Source organism: Lissotriton vulgaris, chromosome 4_1 (genome assembly GCF_964263255.1).
Source record: "Lissotriton vulgaris chromosome 4_1, aLisVul1.2, whole genome shotgun sequence".
In the NCBI taxonomy this organism is placed as follows: domain Eukaryota; kingdom Metazoa; phylum Chordata; class Amphibia; order Caudata; family Salamandridae; genus Lissotriton; species Lissotriton vulgaris.
The window spans coordinates 1692720360-1692738787 of NC_141691.1; the positions used below are offsets into that span (position 1 = coordinate 1692720360).

Genomic DNA, 18428 nt, shown 5'->3' on the forward strand with positions numbered 1-18428 from the left:
TCCCTACTTGACACTGAGTAGGCGTTCATAGAAGGTCCCAGGAGAGGGAACATCATGGAGTTGTAGCTCCAAGAAGATCTGGAAAGAGGGAACATTCAACGTGTGGCCTGGCACCACAGAACACTAGAGAAGAAAAGGAAAATCGGATCATTTTCTGCCCTGATCATCACCAAGCCAGTGCCCAACACCAGATGGCAATGGCTGGACTGCAGTGACAGTCAACCGCTGAGAGGCCCCGTTAGTGGTCCCAAAGGAGGTGCACACTGCTGCACCCAGAAGGAGAAGACACTCAAGCATTATGAAAGTTCAACACCCTAATTTGAAGAAAGGTGCATGCGGATGCACCAAGAGAAAAAAGAGAAATAAGTGTGACCTGTCGGTTCACACTGGGAATCTGATGACCGACCAAGCTCAGGAAGGAACATCAAGAGTGGCAAGCATTGAAATGCGTTCTCAATAAGACTTAGGCCACTGATGGAGTGCATCTATACACACGAACAAGCCATTGAGGTGAAAAAAAGATGACCTGGCAACAGCACAGCAGGAGAACTGAGAGTACGCTGCAAACATATGTGAACCGAGTCTCTGCCCCACGCTTCCCAGCGTAACCGTCCAGACACAATTACCGGTGGCTCATAAATCCAGAGTATCCTGGCTGAAGGACACAGATGTGTTGTGTAATTCCTAAAGGTACATATGATTTGCACGTTTAGACAACATAAACTGAAGAATTTCTTTCAAGACTGATTTCAGACACTCCCAAGGGATGTTAGCCTTTAGGCCTGCTAGCTCACAGTGCCAGCATACGCCTCCTAACTTACCAAGGAGCGAATAGTTTCTGGCAACTATCAACCATTAGACAGAAGCAAATGTATACGATTACAAGCACCAACAGACTAAATGAAAGCTAAAGTTCTACCTTGGAGCTAAAACAGTGAATATATGCAGGCATATATACATGAGGGTAATCAACGTACACCTATGATGCTGACCCTAACTAAGTGTACCTAAGTGTACCTAGCATGTAGGTGGGTGTAAAGCCAAGAATCCTCTAGGAATGAGCCAACCCCATTACCTGATGGGGGTAGAATGAAGGACCCCGCCTTAGTCTTGAGTTGGACACCCCGCAAGCGATGTCAGACTGCTGCATGTTATAACATCGGCAGACTGGGACCTCAGTGTCTTGTGTCAGCTGCTCCTCTGTCTATTTAAGGAAGGTTTGTTTGCTTTATACCATACAGATAGCCTTGGGGTTCCTACCGAAATCGATACGTTGTGAGAATGATTATGTAAACAAGCCTAAATCAATACCTGCAATTATACAAAGTAGTTCTATAGCCCTAGGATGAAGATGACAATGACTTTTATACAGAGTATGTTAGGCCTAGTTTGGGGTACATAACACCCACTCCTCATCCGAAGATCAACTAATGTTAAAAGCATGCCTGCTGAAAAGTATAAAAACATTGTCATAAAAAACAGTGTCTAAAAACATCTAATACATGGTATATGTAAAAAACAAAGCTATTAAAATGTAAAAGCTCTACAAGTCCCCTGAAGAGTCAATGTATTGTTAGACCAACTGAGCACATCCAAAGCCATGGTGCTCAGTGAGATTAGAAAAAGTAAAATAAAGCAATGTTTTGCTTTCCAATTTGGCTTGTTTTGGAAAAAAGGCTGAATTGTTCCGATTACACAGAGAGACAAATGTTAAGGTGTCCTGTGTGGGAGACACAACATCACTGTCACTCACATTTGCAGAAGATGGTCCCTGTAATACCTCTTGTATCAGGTCAATGGAACAAGGGGGATCTTTTTCAGTTCCCACAGTAACTGCTGAGGAAACATTCAATATCTGTGAGCCTGCTGTAGGGCTGCTATCCTTACCGCCAGGAGCTTAAGCATCATCCCGTCATCAGCATGGGAATACCCTGAGGGCACTGATACATGTGGGCCTTTAAGGGGTCCACTAGTATGTCTATGCCCAGTGGTACAACCGATGGAAGGGTCAGATACATAACCAACACGAATTTGTATCCACAGAATAGGCTGTGGAGCACAGGCAAGATGCAGTCAACTCATACTGATCTGAATAATAGGAACCAATGCTTGCTTAGCTTCCAAAGCCAAGGTGTGCCCAGATGGGGTACCATGAGTTCACAGTAACGTCACACCAGCAGTACTTTTTCCATCTCTCGAGGTACTGGGCATTCCATTGTGTAGCAGGAAAATAAACCCAGGATACCTTCTATAAGCAGTAGGACCAGCAAAAGCCCTCCAAAAATGTTTCCCAATACGGAGTGTATGAATGCTGGAATAACACCGAAGATTGTCTGAAAGGTGCTCAATAGTCCAGAACCTATAGGTTTAAATAAGAGCACAACCTTTCTTGTATCAGACATGTTAAATATACAATGAACCATTTCCCCAAAATGGAGTGGGAAGTTCGTACATACAAGTGCCTGTATCTCAGATGAGGACCGTGCAACCCGGAGATCAAAGGTTTTTTGGGCTGAGGTTAAGGCCACATCCTTCTAAAAAAGCATGGCTTTCAGTTTGCTAAGAGAATCAAACCGTATAAAGGAAACATTTAATGAAAGCCATAGTGTTGCCTCCCTAACTGTGTGGGTCAGTGGAAACAATACTTGCATACAACAGCTAAGCCCTGGAACTAACTGTAACTAGATAGGCAATGCCTGGTACCATCCCACAGCAGCCTTGATCACTCAGCATCCAATAGCTCCCATTCGAAAGCAACTCAAACACCGGATGATTCATGGCAGCTGGGGAACCCTTCAAGTGACTTGAAAAGTTGGCAACCAAAGTATTACAGGCTCCTTGAAGTAAAATGTCTTTACAAACTAGAGATCCACTTAAGGTACCTTCACAGTTGGACCACCTAGAAAAAGGTCAGTGTCCCCATTCCTGCATCGAAATCTGTATGGTAATTCCCAGTACTCCTATATGTATTCGTCTCTCAGCGCTTCATATCTGCCTACCTGGTGATACTGTAGACAGTATTGAAATTGGAATGTTGTTACAGGCAGTGTAATATAGCCATGGATTAACCATTCTGTGGAAGGGGACTCAGCCATGGTGAAAGGAAATTGGGCCCAATTTTTCAATCTGCAACACAGAATATTTTGCATCTCTTCGTGCCATTACCATCTGTCTCTCCGTCAGGTTGTATACAGAGAACAGAGTCGTACATGGCCAGAACGCAATGATTGTAGTACCCAGCTCAATAATAGAATGGATTGCAATTGAAATTGTCCATGTTGTAGAATAGACAGATCCTGTTCCATTATATCTATAGGAGAAGACACAATGCTGCCCCTTGAATATATCCTGGATCTTAGTGTGGTCACATAATTGTCAACCACAGCCAAAGCCTTTTCTAGGTTAATCCTGTCTATCTCATGCAACCTCTCAGCAGCCTCCTGCTGGGAGACTTTCCATATCTTGTTCTAAATAGTATCCAAGAAGCGCTTTTGTCGAGGCTTCTGGGGACCTAAAAAGAATCCCTAAGATAGATGTCATCCGAGAGAAGGGATATGTGTTGTTTCACTTGGGATAGTGTTGAGGTCTTTAGCCACTTTAGGCATAACTTCCCAACACTGTTTGATGTTACCACCCCTGTGTGTTGTGATTGTACATAGTGCTTATCGGGCCTATGGATACTAAACCCTTCTGTGGTACCCCTGAATCTTGACTGACTCCTATTTATGTCGATAGGCCAAACCAAACATCCCTTCCAAATGGGGTCAAATGAATTGTAGGAACCGTTCTGTAGTATGGCATCTAATGTATCCCCACTGTGAGCACACTACAAGTGTGTAAGTGAGGGAATCCTTGATCTTGGCTAGTCCAAAATGGGAAGTCTGTTGCACTGTATCAGTCAGGAAAATGATTTCATGTGGTATTAGACATTCTCTAAATAAGGCCTCAGTTTCCTGAACTTGCCAATCTTTAGTCCCCCAGACAGATGCACACATACAAGGCCCTCCACAACATCGGATTGGCATACCTAAACAACCTCCTCTCCTTTCATGCCCCCAAGAGAAACCTCACAGCCAAGATCTGGAATGACCTCCCGCTCCACCTCCAGCAAAGCCCTATACTGCTCAAGTTCAGGAAGGACTTCAAGACATGGCTCTTGAGATGATCCCGGCACCCAATGGAGCCACTCCCCCAGCACCTTGAGACACTCACAGGTGAGTAGCTGTGCTTCACAAACCCTTGATTGAATGACTGATTGATCCATGTTTTGTATTACTCTATCCCCCACCCTTGGAATTTGAGCAAACAGAATATTTTGTGCATCAGCCCCACCCTCTTCAACATCTACATGGCCCCCCTCGCAACCCAATTCAGAAACCATGGACTCAACATTGTGTCTTATGCCGATGACACCCAGCTCATCCTCTCCCTCACCAAGGAACCCAGCATCACCAGGCACAATTTCCAAGAAGGGATGAAAGCCGGTGCAACATGGACGAAGAAGAGGTGCCTGAAACTAAACTCAGAGAAAACAGAACTCCTCATCCCAGGCTCCACCCCCTCAAAATGGGACAACACCTGGTTGCCCCCCGCCCTCAGAAACCTCCCTACCCGACAGACCATGCACAAAACCACAGTATCATACTGAACTCATCACTCACTATAAACCACCAGATCACACTGTATCCTCGGTCTGCTTCAACACACTCAGCATAGTCCGAAAAACATTCAAATGGATCCCCTGTGAATCTTGAAATTTGGTCATGCACGCCCTCATCACTAGAAGACTGGACTACGGCAACACCCTCTATACCAGAATCAACCAAAAACTCCTCTGCAAGCTCCAGACCATCCAGAACACCGCGGTAAGACTAATCCTAGACACCCCTTGTCAAAACCAACTCACCCAGCACCTCTGCGATCTCCACTGGCTCGTCACCGAAAGAAGAATAACCTTCAAGCTCCTCACACATGCATTCAAGGCCCTCCACAACATTGACCAGCATACCTAAACAACCGCCTTTCCTTCCAAGACCCCAAGAGAAACCACCAATCAGTCGACCTCTCCCTGGCGACCATCCCACGCATCTACATGCCTAGAATGGGTGGAAAGTCCTTCTTCTACATCGCATCCAAGACCTGGAATGACCTCCCACTCCACCTCCGGCAAAGCCCTACACTGCTCCAGTTCAGGAAGGACCTCACGACTTGGCTCTTCAGATGATACCAGCACCCAACGGAGCCGCCCCCCCACCCACCCGTGCCTTGAGACCCTCACAGGTGAGTAGCCGTGCTTCACAACCCCCTGATTGTTATATCCTTGTTTCGTATTACTCTATCCCCACTCCTATAATTTGAGCATACTGAATATTTTGTGCATCAAACTGGTAGGAGTACTTGAGTGGAAAACCTTTTCACAAGGCTGAGCGGTTGCACGTAGCGTTCACAGCTATCATTATCTGTCTGTCTATCCTCATGCTAGAACGAGTGATTGCAGCAATGGCAGCAGTTCACACTGTCCCCTTGGTGGCTTAATTAGCCAGTGAATTCCCTTCAACGTGCACACCATCATGCAAATGACTCAATGTGTGAATGACATGAGCCCATGGCAAGCATTTTTCAGCTCTGTCACCTGCTCCCACAGCAATTTGTGCTTTATAGTGCAACCTTTGGAATCTTGAAACCCATTCTAGCCCTAATAGTGAAGATATTCATTGTATGACTGGACACAATAAAACGAATTGCACACAATGAGTGTGGGGTATTCCCTATCCATATTTTTTTAGTTCTAGTATCTGGGCTTTTAGTTCTGCCAGCTGCGCCATGCAATCTCATAGAGACTGCATCTGTTTATTGCTAGTACGGAATTTGCGGTCCCGCATACTTCGCTTTGCAATCAAACATGTTGTGCTGTATTGCTGTGCTGTATTGCTACAGCAGGCTGGGCAGATCCGTCAATGTAAATTATGTATTCATACTGATCTAGAGGCATTATTTTATACGGGAGAGGAGATTCTTGTTGATACTGCAGAAATACTTGTGTTTTTAATGTAGAATAACATTTGTAGTCTACATCTTTTGCAGTTAGAGAATTAGCCCATTATATCCATCGCAGATGCAGTGCTTTTGCGTTTGGAATGCTTGCTTTGGTAACATCCTCTAAGGTTGGTACTGGAATCATGACAATTATGTGTTTCCCCTGTGCTAGTGCTCTTTCTCCCACTACAGCAGTTTGTACTGCTGTTAGTATATTTTCTGTGGATGCAAAACGCATCTCAGCATTTGTCTATAAATGTGATTTGTATGCTATGGGTACCGTTTTGCCTTCATTGAAGGTGGGGGAAGTGTAAACTGGTTGACCCAGGACTACACGGATCACCTAATTTGTGGTATTTAGACGTGTGTATAACTATGTGGAAGGTATCATGTCAGCTTGTACGGAACAGAACATTTCTGTATGTTCCTGTGGCCAATGTTGGACTGAAAAATCAGGTCTGATTAGGTCATTGAAAGGTTTAAACCTTTCTGCATAATCCAGAATGAATGTTCTGCCAAAATTTCGGAATCCTAAAATGGACTATAAACCTTTCAGAGTTTTCGGAGTTTGGAGCAGCATACATTTTTCAAAATAATTAGCTGCCAGGCTTTTTCCTTCCCTTGATAATTCATATCCCAAAAATAGGACATTGAGGTGGGCAATTTTTGATTTTTTAAAGTTACATTTATAGCCTACAATGGCAAACCCCAAAATTATGTTGTTCACCATGTTCAAGTGTTCCAATAACTCACTGTCCGTCACATAAATATGATCTACGTGGGATAATGCCTCCTTATCACAATTTTGAAGTAACTCTGTTAGTCTTGCTGAGAACAACCCGTGGCTATTCTTATACCTTTGGGGCAGTCTACAGAATTGGAGCTGAGGGCTTAGAATGCTGTGAAATATCTGCTTCCAAGCGCTATAATTTGGCAAAAGAATCCATTTGCGCTATCTAGCATAGTTTTGTATTTCTTCCGCACAATGTTAATCATTAATGCAGCACTGTGTGCATTTCGTACTGCAAATGTTCATGTGCATGTGTTCAAATGCCTGTAGTCTAAAATTAGACAGTAGGAATTGTCGGGTTTCATTACCGGAAACAAACGATTATTCATAAAAGTGCAATTCTCAAACACACCTTGGAATTCAGGTTGACCTAAGATCTCCCTGACTTGTTTCTTTGCATCATGTTTTATTAGGTTCTGCCTCTGTGGTGTAGGAGTAGATTTTAATTTGATTTCATGATGAGGTGGCTCAGCATCCTATCCTACAACATTGTGGTAAAGTGCGGGAGCTAGTGCTAACGCCCACTCCGGCGAGTATGAATGTTTTAGTGACTCTGGAACGAGGTCGGAGAAAGCTGGTAAAATGCATCTTCCCCTTTAGGGCACTCCATAACTAACTCAGACGGACAATCTTTTTCTACCAAAAGGTTATCGTATCCAAACGTTAGGTTCTCTCAAAAGTGACCTCCAGCTCACTCACACAAAGGAACCTGACACCAGTCCTTTGTCACCCCAGATTTCCTAATGCCTGGGCAGAGAAGGGAAGAACTTTCCAAAACCAGATGTGGGGGTTGTGAGAAGTTGGCCTAGCATATGCTGTCCACTATCCTAGTAGGCACCTTGCACCACTCCAAACGACCCTCATTGACGGTAGGTTTAAAGACAACCTATATAGAAAGCTATACTAGTGGTAGTTGTGGAGAGCATCCTTCAGGCTAAGTCTTGAAGGAATGTAAAGCAGCTTGTTTTACCAGTCTATATTCTGGTGAATGACCAAATGAAAGGAGAACCACACCAGGTATATATATAAAATATATGTATTTAATTTAAACACATCCCTCTAATCTCTTTATGAGGCTAGAGGCAAAAGTACATACAGTAAACTTATTTAGCACACAGCAAATTAGCACAGTATACGGTAAGCTCTAGGGGACTCACAAACCATATACTAAGAAAGTGGTATAAGTACCACTACAGTCATAGAGACAAGGCCTAGGGCCTGTAGAACCGCTGGGGCAACCAGGGACCACCCAAGGTAGGGACACAGGAGACCCACGGGGACGCATTCAGTGTCTAAACACAGCCGCAAATCACCATTGACTTCCATTGAGAAGGTTGTGGTTAGAATTTTAGAGATTAGGGACACTTAGCAGTGGACTAGGAACAAACCCCTTCAGTACTGGACAGTTCGAGAGTCAAGACCCACGGGAGCACCGAAGTACTCGTGTTACCTTACCCAGGGAAGCCAGGTGCATAGGTGTCTTTTTGTGTCGGGTTTCGACGTCGTTTCCTATGGCGAGCTGCCAAGAAGTGCTGCAGGCGACCAGGTGAAGAGTGTCCGGATGGATCCAAGGGTGGATCGAAGATCTGAAGAACCTGAAAGCAGAGGGGACAGAGTCTGGGTCACTTGCCAGTGACCAGGAAGGTGATGACAAGATGCCAACCGATGTTGGTGATTTCAGGAGCAGAAGGTAATGCTTGACTCTTCAGCCAGGAGGACCAGGAGGCGTCAACGGCAAACAGGAGCTGGATTCGAACTGTCCCACATCGGAAGTCGAGTGCTGCAGTGTCAGTATCTGGATGGGACCCAACAAGCCGTGGCAACAGCAACCCACACAGAAAGCAAAGATTGGCTTCAGAGCAGACCAGCAAGGTCTAAGGGGCTCACCCTTTGGAGGGGAGTCAGGGCACGTCTTGAGCAAGCAGGGAAGCCCAAGAAACAAAAGAGTTACCTTCGTGGGGACCCATGAGTCAACGGACCAGGGATCACAAAGGGGCCTCGAGCAGAAATGCTCGAAGTGGGCCCACGGAATACTCGTGGAGTGTAGGCCCACAATCTTTGGGGCAAATGGTGCTCAGGGCGTGGACTACAAGTAGCCTAATGCACAACTTCGGGAAAGCTCGGAAAGTAGGTGCACTAGCAAATGTGCACAGTTTCTAGGAGTTATTGTCCCACGTCTCTCGTGATGCCTGCAGGTATCAGCTTTGCTGGAATCTCGTGTCAGCCTCTGAGATGTCTGGAAGTCTGTGTCCTGTGTCGCAAATCCTTCAGGATCTGGCGGGAGCCTTGAAAATGCAGACCGGCAAGATGCTTCTTTGGTGCCTGTTCGAACAGGGGAGTCACTCCTTGACCGCAAAGGAGATTATTCCGTCTTCTACTCGATATAGAATGTCGAAGTTCCAAGATATATGTTGCAGAGTTTTGTCCAGGATAATCTACAGTATTAAGGACTGGGTTTCTATACTTATAAGTAAGTTTTAAGGGTTGGACTAACTCTAAGGTCCCACCTATGGGAGGACCAGGGGAGGGTGTGGTGACCCCTTCCCCTTTGACCAGTTTCGCACCAAAGCGGGGCTGCCTGCCCCAGCAACTGGTTTGAACTGGGATATGCACAGGGGCACCAGGTGGGCCGCCAGCACTGTCTGAAAAGCATTCACTGAATGCACCCGCCCTGCCCCAATACACTAAAGCCTGTCTGGGTAGGTGGTTACACCTCCCTGTGACAGGAAACCTATTGTCCAGGCTTCCCTGTCAGAGTTTCGTCCAGCAGTAGGAGGTCAGACTTGTGTGTGTTGCAGCAGCATCCATTTTGTAATGCTGGGGCTCTTTTGAACTATTACTGGTTAGACCAGTGTGTACACGTCTTCTCCCTCTAGAAGGGTGAAATTCTACCCCCGCTGCCAGGACTGGCGGGGATAGGATTCCAAAGTGTTTGACAGCAAACACGACATGTTTTGATGCAGCCATCCCAAAGTTAGGATTTACGGCAAGGTTATAATGCACTTAAGAGTATATAGTATGACTGTATCACAGAACAGCTACAGAGAAGGGATTCCAAAAGCTGCAGAGGGGTCCAGCTCATGCACAACCAAGCACTCTGCCTTCAGGATTGCAAGGCCAGCCATAGGAGTGACTTATAGGTTCATATGTATCTGTATTTAAAGGTAGATATAGGTAGCCTATATCTTAGTAAGGGGTGCTTACACCACCTTACCCAGGCTGCAGTAGCAGACCTGTGGTGTAATTTTGGAAGGCTTCCTAGGGGTGGCATAATACCTGTGTCAGCCCCTGATAGGCCTCTGGGGTACCTATGCCCTTGGTACCTAAGGTACCATATACTAGGGACTCACAAGGGTAACCCAGTAACCAATCTGGAGTGTACCTAAACTACATGCAATCAATTTAGAGAGGGAACAGCTTGCCTGTGGTCCTGGTTAGCAGGGCCCCAGCCAGACTAAAGTAACAAAAACAGTGAAACACTACCGAAAAGTGAGGGTAAAAATAGTAAGAAGATCCTACTCTCCTACACCCCCCCCCCCCCCAAACGCAGGGACATTAAACTAACTTTGACCAGTTGAGTCTCCATGTTCTAAGTGGGAATATATGGAGAGTCCAGCAGCATTGGCATGGTTCCTTCCATGTCATTGTTCCACTGTATAGTCCATCCCCTGTAGGGAAATGGACCACCTCAAAAGTTTAGGGTTTTCACCCTTCATCTGTTTTAGCCACAAGAAGGGCTTATGGTTAGTCTGAACAGTTGAGAGAGTGCCAAACAAGTATGGCCTCAGCTTCTTCAGAGCCCAAACCACAGCAAAGGCCTCCCTCTCAATAGCTGACCAACTTTTCTCTGTAGGGGTCAGCCTTCTGCTAATAAAAGCTACTGGCTGGTGCTGACCTTCATCATTCAATTGTGACAGCACAGCCCCTACCCTCAACTAAGATGCATCTGTTTGGACCATGAATTCACTGGAGTAGTTAGAACTTTGTAGAATTGGTGCAGTGCACATGGCCTGCTTCAGGTCATCAAATGCCTTTTCACAGCTGACTGTCCACTGAATTTTCTTGGCATTCTTCTAGAAATTAAGTCATTCCGGGGTGTCACAATGGATCCATACCCCTTGACAAATCTTCTGTAGTACCCAGTCAGGCCCAAGAAAGCTCTGACCTGAGTCTGGGTAGTGGGAGCAACTCAGTCCATGATGGTCTGTATTTTGATCCGCAATGGTTGAACTTGGCCTCCACCTACAAGGTGGCCTAAGTACACAACCTGACTCTGCCCTATCTGGCACTTAGTAGCCTTGATAGTTAGGCCTGCCTTTTACAGGGCCTCCAAACATTTTTCAGGTGGACCAGGTGATTCTCCCAGGTGGTGCTAAAGACAGCAATATCATCTAGGTTATTCTGCACTATAGTCTTCCAGGTCTGTTAGGAGTTTGTTTGCCAACCTTTGAAATGTGGCAGGTGCATTCTTCAGAGCAAAGTGCATTACCACAAATTGATAATGTCCACAAGGGGTTGAGAATGCTGTCTTTGGCTTTGCATCATCAGCTAATCTGATCTGCTAGTAGCCAGAGGTTAGATCAAATGGGCTCAGAAATGTGGCTGAGGCTAACATATGTATGAGCTCATCTGCTCTTAGTATTGGATGGGCGTCAGTCCTAGTGACTGCATTGAGACCACTGTAGTCAACACAAAATCTCATCTCTCTCTTACCACCCTGGGTGGGAGGTTTTGGTACCAGGACTTCTGGACTAGCCCAAGGGCTATCTTGGGGTTCAATCACTCCCAAATCCAACAGTTTCCGGAATTCTATCCAGATACAGTCCCTGACATGATCATGTTGCCTGTACATCTTATTTTTAACAGGCAGACTGTCCCCAGTGTCCACTTCATGAGTGCACCAGGTGGTCTGACTTGGAGTCAGAGAAAACATATGTCTAAACTGATTTAGAACTTGTCTGCGATCAGTTTGCTGCTGATCAGTGAGGCTGCCTGCCAAGGCTACTCCATCTACTGATCCATCATCAGGGTACTGAGAAAGCAGGTCTGGGGGAGGGCCACTCTCGTCCTCCTGTCCTTCATCAGTAGCCATGAGCAAGCCCATGTCTGCCCTGTCAACATATGGTTTCAGTCTGTTGACATGATGCACCCTATGGGGGCTCCTGGGAGTTCCAAGATCGACCAAATAGTTAACCCCTCCATTCTTTTCAACAATAGTGTGAGGTCCACTCCACCTGTCTTGGAGAGCTTCTGGGGCCACAGGCTCCAACACCCACACTTTCTGTCCTGGCTGGTAAACAGCCAGTACAGCCTTTTGGTCATGCCAGGCTTTCTGTAATTCCTGGCTAGCCTCAAGGTTTTTAGATGCCTTTTTCATGCACTCATCCATTTTGGAGCAGAGACCAAGTACATAGTCTACAATATCCTGTTTAGGGGCTTTGAGAGGGAACTCCCCTCCCTCCTTCACCAGACATAATGGACCTCTGACAGGGTGTCCAAAAAGAAGTTCAAATGGGCTGTAGCCAACCCCCTTCTGAGGAACCTCCCTGTATGCAAACAAAAGGCAGGGAAGTAGGATGTCCCATCTCCGTCTGAGCTTTTCTGGGAGGCCCTTAATCATACCCTTTAAGGTTTTGTTGAACCTTTCAACTAAACCATTGCATTGTGGGTGATAGGGTGTGGTGAATTTGTAATTCACTCCACACTCCTTCCACATTGCAGTCAAGTAACTGGACATAAAGTTTGCATCTCTGTCAGATACTACGTCCTTAGGGAAACCCACTCTTTAGAACACTTCCAAGAGGGCTCTTGGCGCAACAGGTGCTGTAGTGGTCCTAAGGGGAATTGCCTCTGGGTACCTAGTGGCATGGTCCACCACCACTAGGATAAACATGTGTCCAGATGCTGTCTGTGGATCCATTGGTCCAAGAATTTCAATCCCCACTGTCTCTAAGGGAACCCCCACCACAGGTAGAGGTATTAGGGGGGCCTCTGTGGTGCCACCTGCCTTACCACTGGCTTGACATGTGACACAGGAGCGACAAAACTCCTTTGTGTCTTCAGACTTGTGGGGCCAGTGAAAGTGAGAGACAATTCTGTCCCAAGTCTTGTTCTGGCCCAGGTGTCCTGCTAAGGGAATATCAAGGACTAGTGTCAATAGGAAGCCCCTGAACTTCAAAGGTATAACCATCTTCCTGGCTGCTCAGGCTTGGGGTCTCTACTCTCTGAGTACAGTAGTCCATCATCCCAATAAATCTAATGGGTACCACTAGCATTCCCAACAGCCTCAGCAGCAGCTTGCTGTCTGAGGGGTTCAAGAGAAGGATAGCTCAGCTGCTCCTGACTCAGATCTGCCCTGGCAGGGCCTCCTGTCCCCAAGAGCTCACCCTGATCAGGCTCAAGCTCCTCTGGGACACTTCCTTCTTCAGGCTCACTATCATCTCCCTCAAGAGACTGACCATCACTCTGAGTCAGGGGGAAGGCACTGCCTTAACACTGCTGCTCCTTTTCTTGGAAGGCACCTGGTCAATTATTCCAGAATCCAGGGCCTGTTCAGTGTTAGACTTTCTGACCTATGGCCTAGTCACAGCAAACACATGGGCAGGGATCCCTAACATTTCTGCATGGGTCCTTAACTCCACTTCAGACCAGGCTGAAGTCTCTAAGTCATTTCCAACAAGCATTGTACAGTGAGGTCTGCACTTAACACAACCTTGTGGAGGCCAGTCACCCCTCCCCAAGAGAAACTAACAACTGCCAGGTCATGGTTGGTCCTGACATTGCTAGCAATGATCACTTGGTAAGTCTCACCAATTATGACTTGTCCAGGGTCCACACAGTCTGGTGTCACCATTATGTCACTTGCCCCTGTGTCCCTGTATGCCAAAGCCTCTTTCTCATTTATCAAAGGCTGTTGTCTGTACTTGCCAAGGTTACTGGGTTTCACAGAGGAGGACATATCCATGACTCCCTCATAGACTAACACAGCCTGAGTTGGAACTCTGACTAGGCCAGAGCCCATCTCAGTACCCAGGGTCAACCCTACTACACCTTTCTGCTGAGAACCACCATTTGAAGCTGACCTAGGGGGAACAGTTACCTTAGGGGCAATGGTGGCTGGAGTTGCCTCCTTCTTGGCACAGTCACTGGTCCAGTGGCTATTCTGCGTACAGATTTTGCACCATGGTTTCTTTGGGCCTTCTTTCTTTTTAGAAGATTGGGAATTCCCAAGATTAGAAGCTTTCTGGGGACCTTGTGAAGACTTCTGGTCTTTACCCTTCTCCCCACCCTTTTAATCTTGCTTCTTTTGGTCACCACCTTGTTCTGTACCTTCCGCTTCACCCTGGTTCTGACCCATTTGTCTGCCTTCTTTCCTAATTCTTCAGGAGAAGTCAGATCAGAGTCTACCAGGTGCTGATGCAACAGCTGGTTTTGACAGTTATTAAGGATTTTCTCCCTCATGATTAAATTATACAAGCCTGTATATTCGCACACTTTACTGGCCAGTAACCAGCCCTCCAGAACCTTAGTAGCACAACCTACAAAGTCAACCCAGTCCTGAGTCTGTGTCTTCTGGGTATCTCTGAACTTTATTCTATACTGCTCAGTGGTTTAGCCAAACCCATCTATTAGAACACTCTTCAGGACCTTGTAGTTCCTCTTCTCTTACAGTGAGGGACTTGCCTCTTCCTTTGTCAGCAAAGGAAAGCCACAAGATTGCTGCCCACTGCTCCTGGGATACCTTCTGTACTTTGCAGGCCCTCTCCAGTGCAGTTATCCATTTGTGGATGTCATCCCCATTGTGATAGGGAGGGACAATCTTGTTAATGTTTCTACGGTCATAAGACTTTTCACTAACACTAGGGAAGTTGCTGCCACCATGGGCTCTAGCCCCATCTTTTTTCTTGCTATTTCAGGCTCTGGGGTTTCCTTTTCTAAAGCTACTCTTTGTCTCCTTATCCTCAGCTGAGCTTCTTCCATTCTCACCTGATACTCTCTCATCTCCTGGGAGGCACCCCTCCTATGAGAGGAGACAGAGGACCCTATTGATGTGTAAGAATGATCAGATTCCACTGTAGGTGATCTGAGTCTTCTGGGCACACCACTAACTTTTCCTGGGGAGACAAAGAGAGCGCCTTTTTGGCCTTCCTCATCTCCAGGAGGAGCTGGATTCTCCAGGTCAAGGTCATTGTCACCTGCCTGGTCAGCATCAGAGTCTGAGTACTGGTGGGGTAACCCACTGGGATCTTCCTCCTCTGCTGTACCCACCCCACTGCCAACCCTTTCAGGCTCTGAGGCCTTCTTAAAGTCATCAAGCAGCAATTAATCTATGAGGCATTGGGTATTGGGATTCTGTCCTGGATTACATTTTCCTCATAGCACGCAGAGCCCTTCACTCTTGGAAAGGGAATGTGTCATATTTGGATGTCTGTACTTGACTGACGTCTGGCAGAGATCCACTAGGTCCTGCTTTTGAAGTCATGACTAGTGAGGTGTGGTGTACGCACTACCTACACTATTTGTTTACCTACTAAACCTCTTTGTGTTATAGAAAGGGTGTTCTAAGCCCTTGACACACAACTCCTAAGTTCAGTAGAACTTTTTTTATTTTAAGCTTGTATTATATGTACCTCTGGTACCTTGAGTTTTTTTTCAAATGATCAACACTTGAGATTATCTTGTAAAACAATGGCAAGCCGGGATCCCACACGCTGCACACCAAAGTGAGAAGTCGGCCTGGCATATGCTGTCCACTATTCTAGTGGGCACCTTGCACCAGTCCAAACGACCCTTATTGATGGTAGGTTTAAAGACAACCTATATAGAAAGCTAACCTAGTAGTAGCTGTGGAGAGCAGCCTTCAGGCTAAGTCTTGAAGGAATGTAAAGAAGCTTGTTTTACAAGTCTATAATCTCGTGAATGACCGAATGAAAGGAGAACCACACCAGGTATATATATAAAATATATGTATTTAATTTAAATACATCCCTCTAGTCTCTTTATGAGGCTAGAGGCAAAAGTACGTACAGTAAACTTATTTAGCACACACCAAATTAGCACAGTGTACGTTGTAGAACCGCTGGGGCAACCAGGAACCACCCAAGATAGGGACGCAGGAGACCCACGGGGGATGCGTGCAGTGTCTAAACACAGCTGCGAATCTCCATTGACTTCTAAGGAGAAAGTTGCGGTTAGAATTTTAAAGATTAGGGACACTTAGGAGTGGACTAGGAACAAACCCCTTCAGTACTTGACAGTTCGAGAGTCAAGTCCCACAGGAGCACCAAAATACTTGTGTTACCTCACCCAGGGAAGCCGGGTGCATAGGTTTCTATTCATGTTGGGTTTCGTCGTTGTTTCCTATGGCAAGCTGCCAAGAAGTGCTGCAGGCGACCAGGTGAAAAGTATCCGGATGGATCCAGTGGTGGATTGAATATCTGAAGAACCTGAAAGAGAGGGGACAGAGTCTGGGTCACTTCCAGTGACCAGGAAGGCGAAGAGAAGATGCCAACCGATGTCGGGTGATTTCAGGAGCAGAAGGTAAAGCTTGACCCTTCAGCCAGGAGAACCAGGAGGCATCGACGACAACCAAGAGCTGGATTCGAACTGTCCCTTGTCGGATGTCGAGTGCTGTGGTGTCGGTATCCGGATTGGACCCAACAAGCCTTGGCAACAGCATCCCATGCAGAAAGCAAAGATTGGCTTCGGAGCAGACCAGCAAGATCTGAGGAACTCACCCTTTGGAAGGGAGTCAGGGCACATTGGGAGAAACCAGGGAAGCCCAAAAAAACAAAAGAGTTACCTTCGCGGGGACCCACCAGTCAACAGACCAAGGATCGCGAAGGGGCCTCAAGCAGAAATGCTAGAAGCGGGCCCACGGAACACTCATGGAGTGTAGGCCCACAATCTTTAGTGCAGATGGTGCTCAGGGCTTGGACTACAAGCAGCCCAATGCCCAATTTCAGAAAAGCTCGGGAAGTAGGTGCACTAGCAAATGTGCACGGTGTCCAGGAGTTCTGGTCCAACGTCTCTCGTGATGGCTGCAGGTCTCAGCTTTGCTGGGATATCATGTTGGCCTCTGAGATGTCTGGAAGAGCATGTTCTGTGTGGCAAATCCTTCGGGATCCAGCGGGAGCCTTGGAAATGCAGACCGGCAGGAAGCTTCTTTGGTGCCTGTTTTTACAGGGGAGTCACTCCTTGACCCCAAGGGATATTCTTCCGTCTTCTAGTCGAAGGTCAGTTCCAAGATATATGTTGCAGAGTTTCATCCAGGATAATCTAAAGTCTTCAGTACTAGGTTCCTATACATATACTATGTTTTAGGGGTTGGACTAACTCTAAGGTCCCACCTACGGGAAGGACCTGGGGAGGGCGTGGTTACACACCTTCCCCTTTGTCCAGTTTCGTGCCAGAGCGGGGCTGCCTGCCCCAGCAACTGGTTTGAACTGGGATATATACAGGGGCACCAGGTGGGCCCCCAGCACTGTCTGAAAAGCATTCACTGAATGCACCCACCCTGCCCCAAGACACTAAAGCCTGTCTGGGGAGGTGGTTACACCTCCCTGTGACAGGAAACCTATTGTCCAGGCCTCCCCTGCCGGAGTTTCGTCCAGCTGCATGAGGTCAGACTAATTTCTATGGCAGCAGCATCCATTTTGTGATGCTGTGGCTCTTTTAAACTATTACTGGTTAGACCAGTGTGTACATGTCTTCTTCCTCTAGAAGGGTGGGATTCTACCCCCGTCGCCAGAACTGGCGGTGGGGTAGGATTCCAAAGTTTGACACCAAACACAACATGTTTTGATGCAGCCATCCCAAAGTTAGCATTTACTGCGAGGTTATAATGCACTTAAGAGTATATGATATGGCTGTATCACAGAACAGCTACAGAGAAGTGATTCGGAAAGCTGCAGAGGGGTCCTGCTCATGAATGGGCACCCTCTCATACAAAACCAAGCACTCTGCCTTCAGGATTGTCAAGACCAGCCATAGTAGTGACTCATAGGTTCATATGTGTCTGTATTTACAGGTAGATATAGATAGCCTATATTTTAGTAAGGGGTGCTTATACCACCTTACCGAGGCTGCAGTAGCAGACCTGTGGTGTCAATTTGGAAGGCTTCCCAGGGGTGGCATAATACCTGCTTCAGCCCCAGGTAGGCCTCTGGAGTACCTATGCCCTTGGTACCTAAGGTACCATATCCTAGGGACTCACAAGGGCAACCCAGTAACCAATCTGGAGTGTACCTAAAGCACATACAATCAATTTAGAGAGGGAACAGCCAAACTAAAGTAAAAAAAACAGTGAAACACCAGCAAAAAGTGGGGGTAACCATAGTAAGCAGATCCTACTCTCCTACAGGGGAAGCATAGGACATTTCCACACTTTAAAGGCTGGGATGAGGTAGAAATATTGGAGCCTCAGAATACCTCATCAGTACACTCCTTGAACTGTGAAGACTTCAGAAGGACTGCCTTATTCCTCAGAGGACTACCCTGATGTTCCAGACCTGCCTTGCCCTCCAAAGGACTGACCTGCTGCTATCACAGGATAGCCCTTCTGCTTGAGGCTTGACATTTGAAGAAGTGGCCATCTACTTGA

At 46.6% G+C, this 18428-nt stretch overlaps 1 protein-coding gene across 1 annotated transcript in view; it reads left to right on the forward strand.

The window, feature by feature from the left end:
* The window catches only part of LOC147724410 (Y+L amino acid transporter 2-like), a 507321-nt gene that overhangs the window by 57302 nt on the left and 431591 nt on the right, over positions 1–18428 (forward strand). The gene's annotated exons all lie outside the window — the stretch shown is intronic.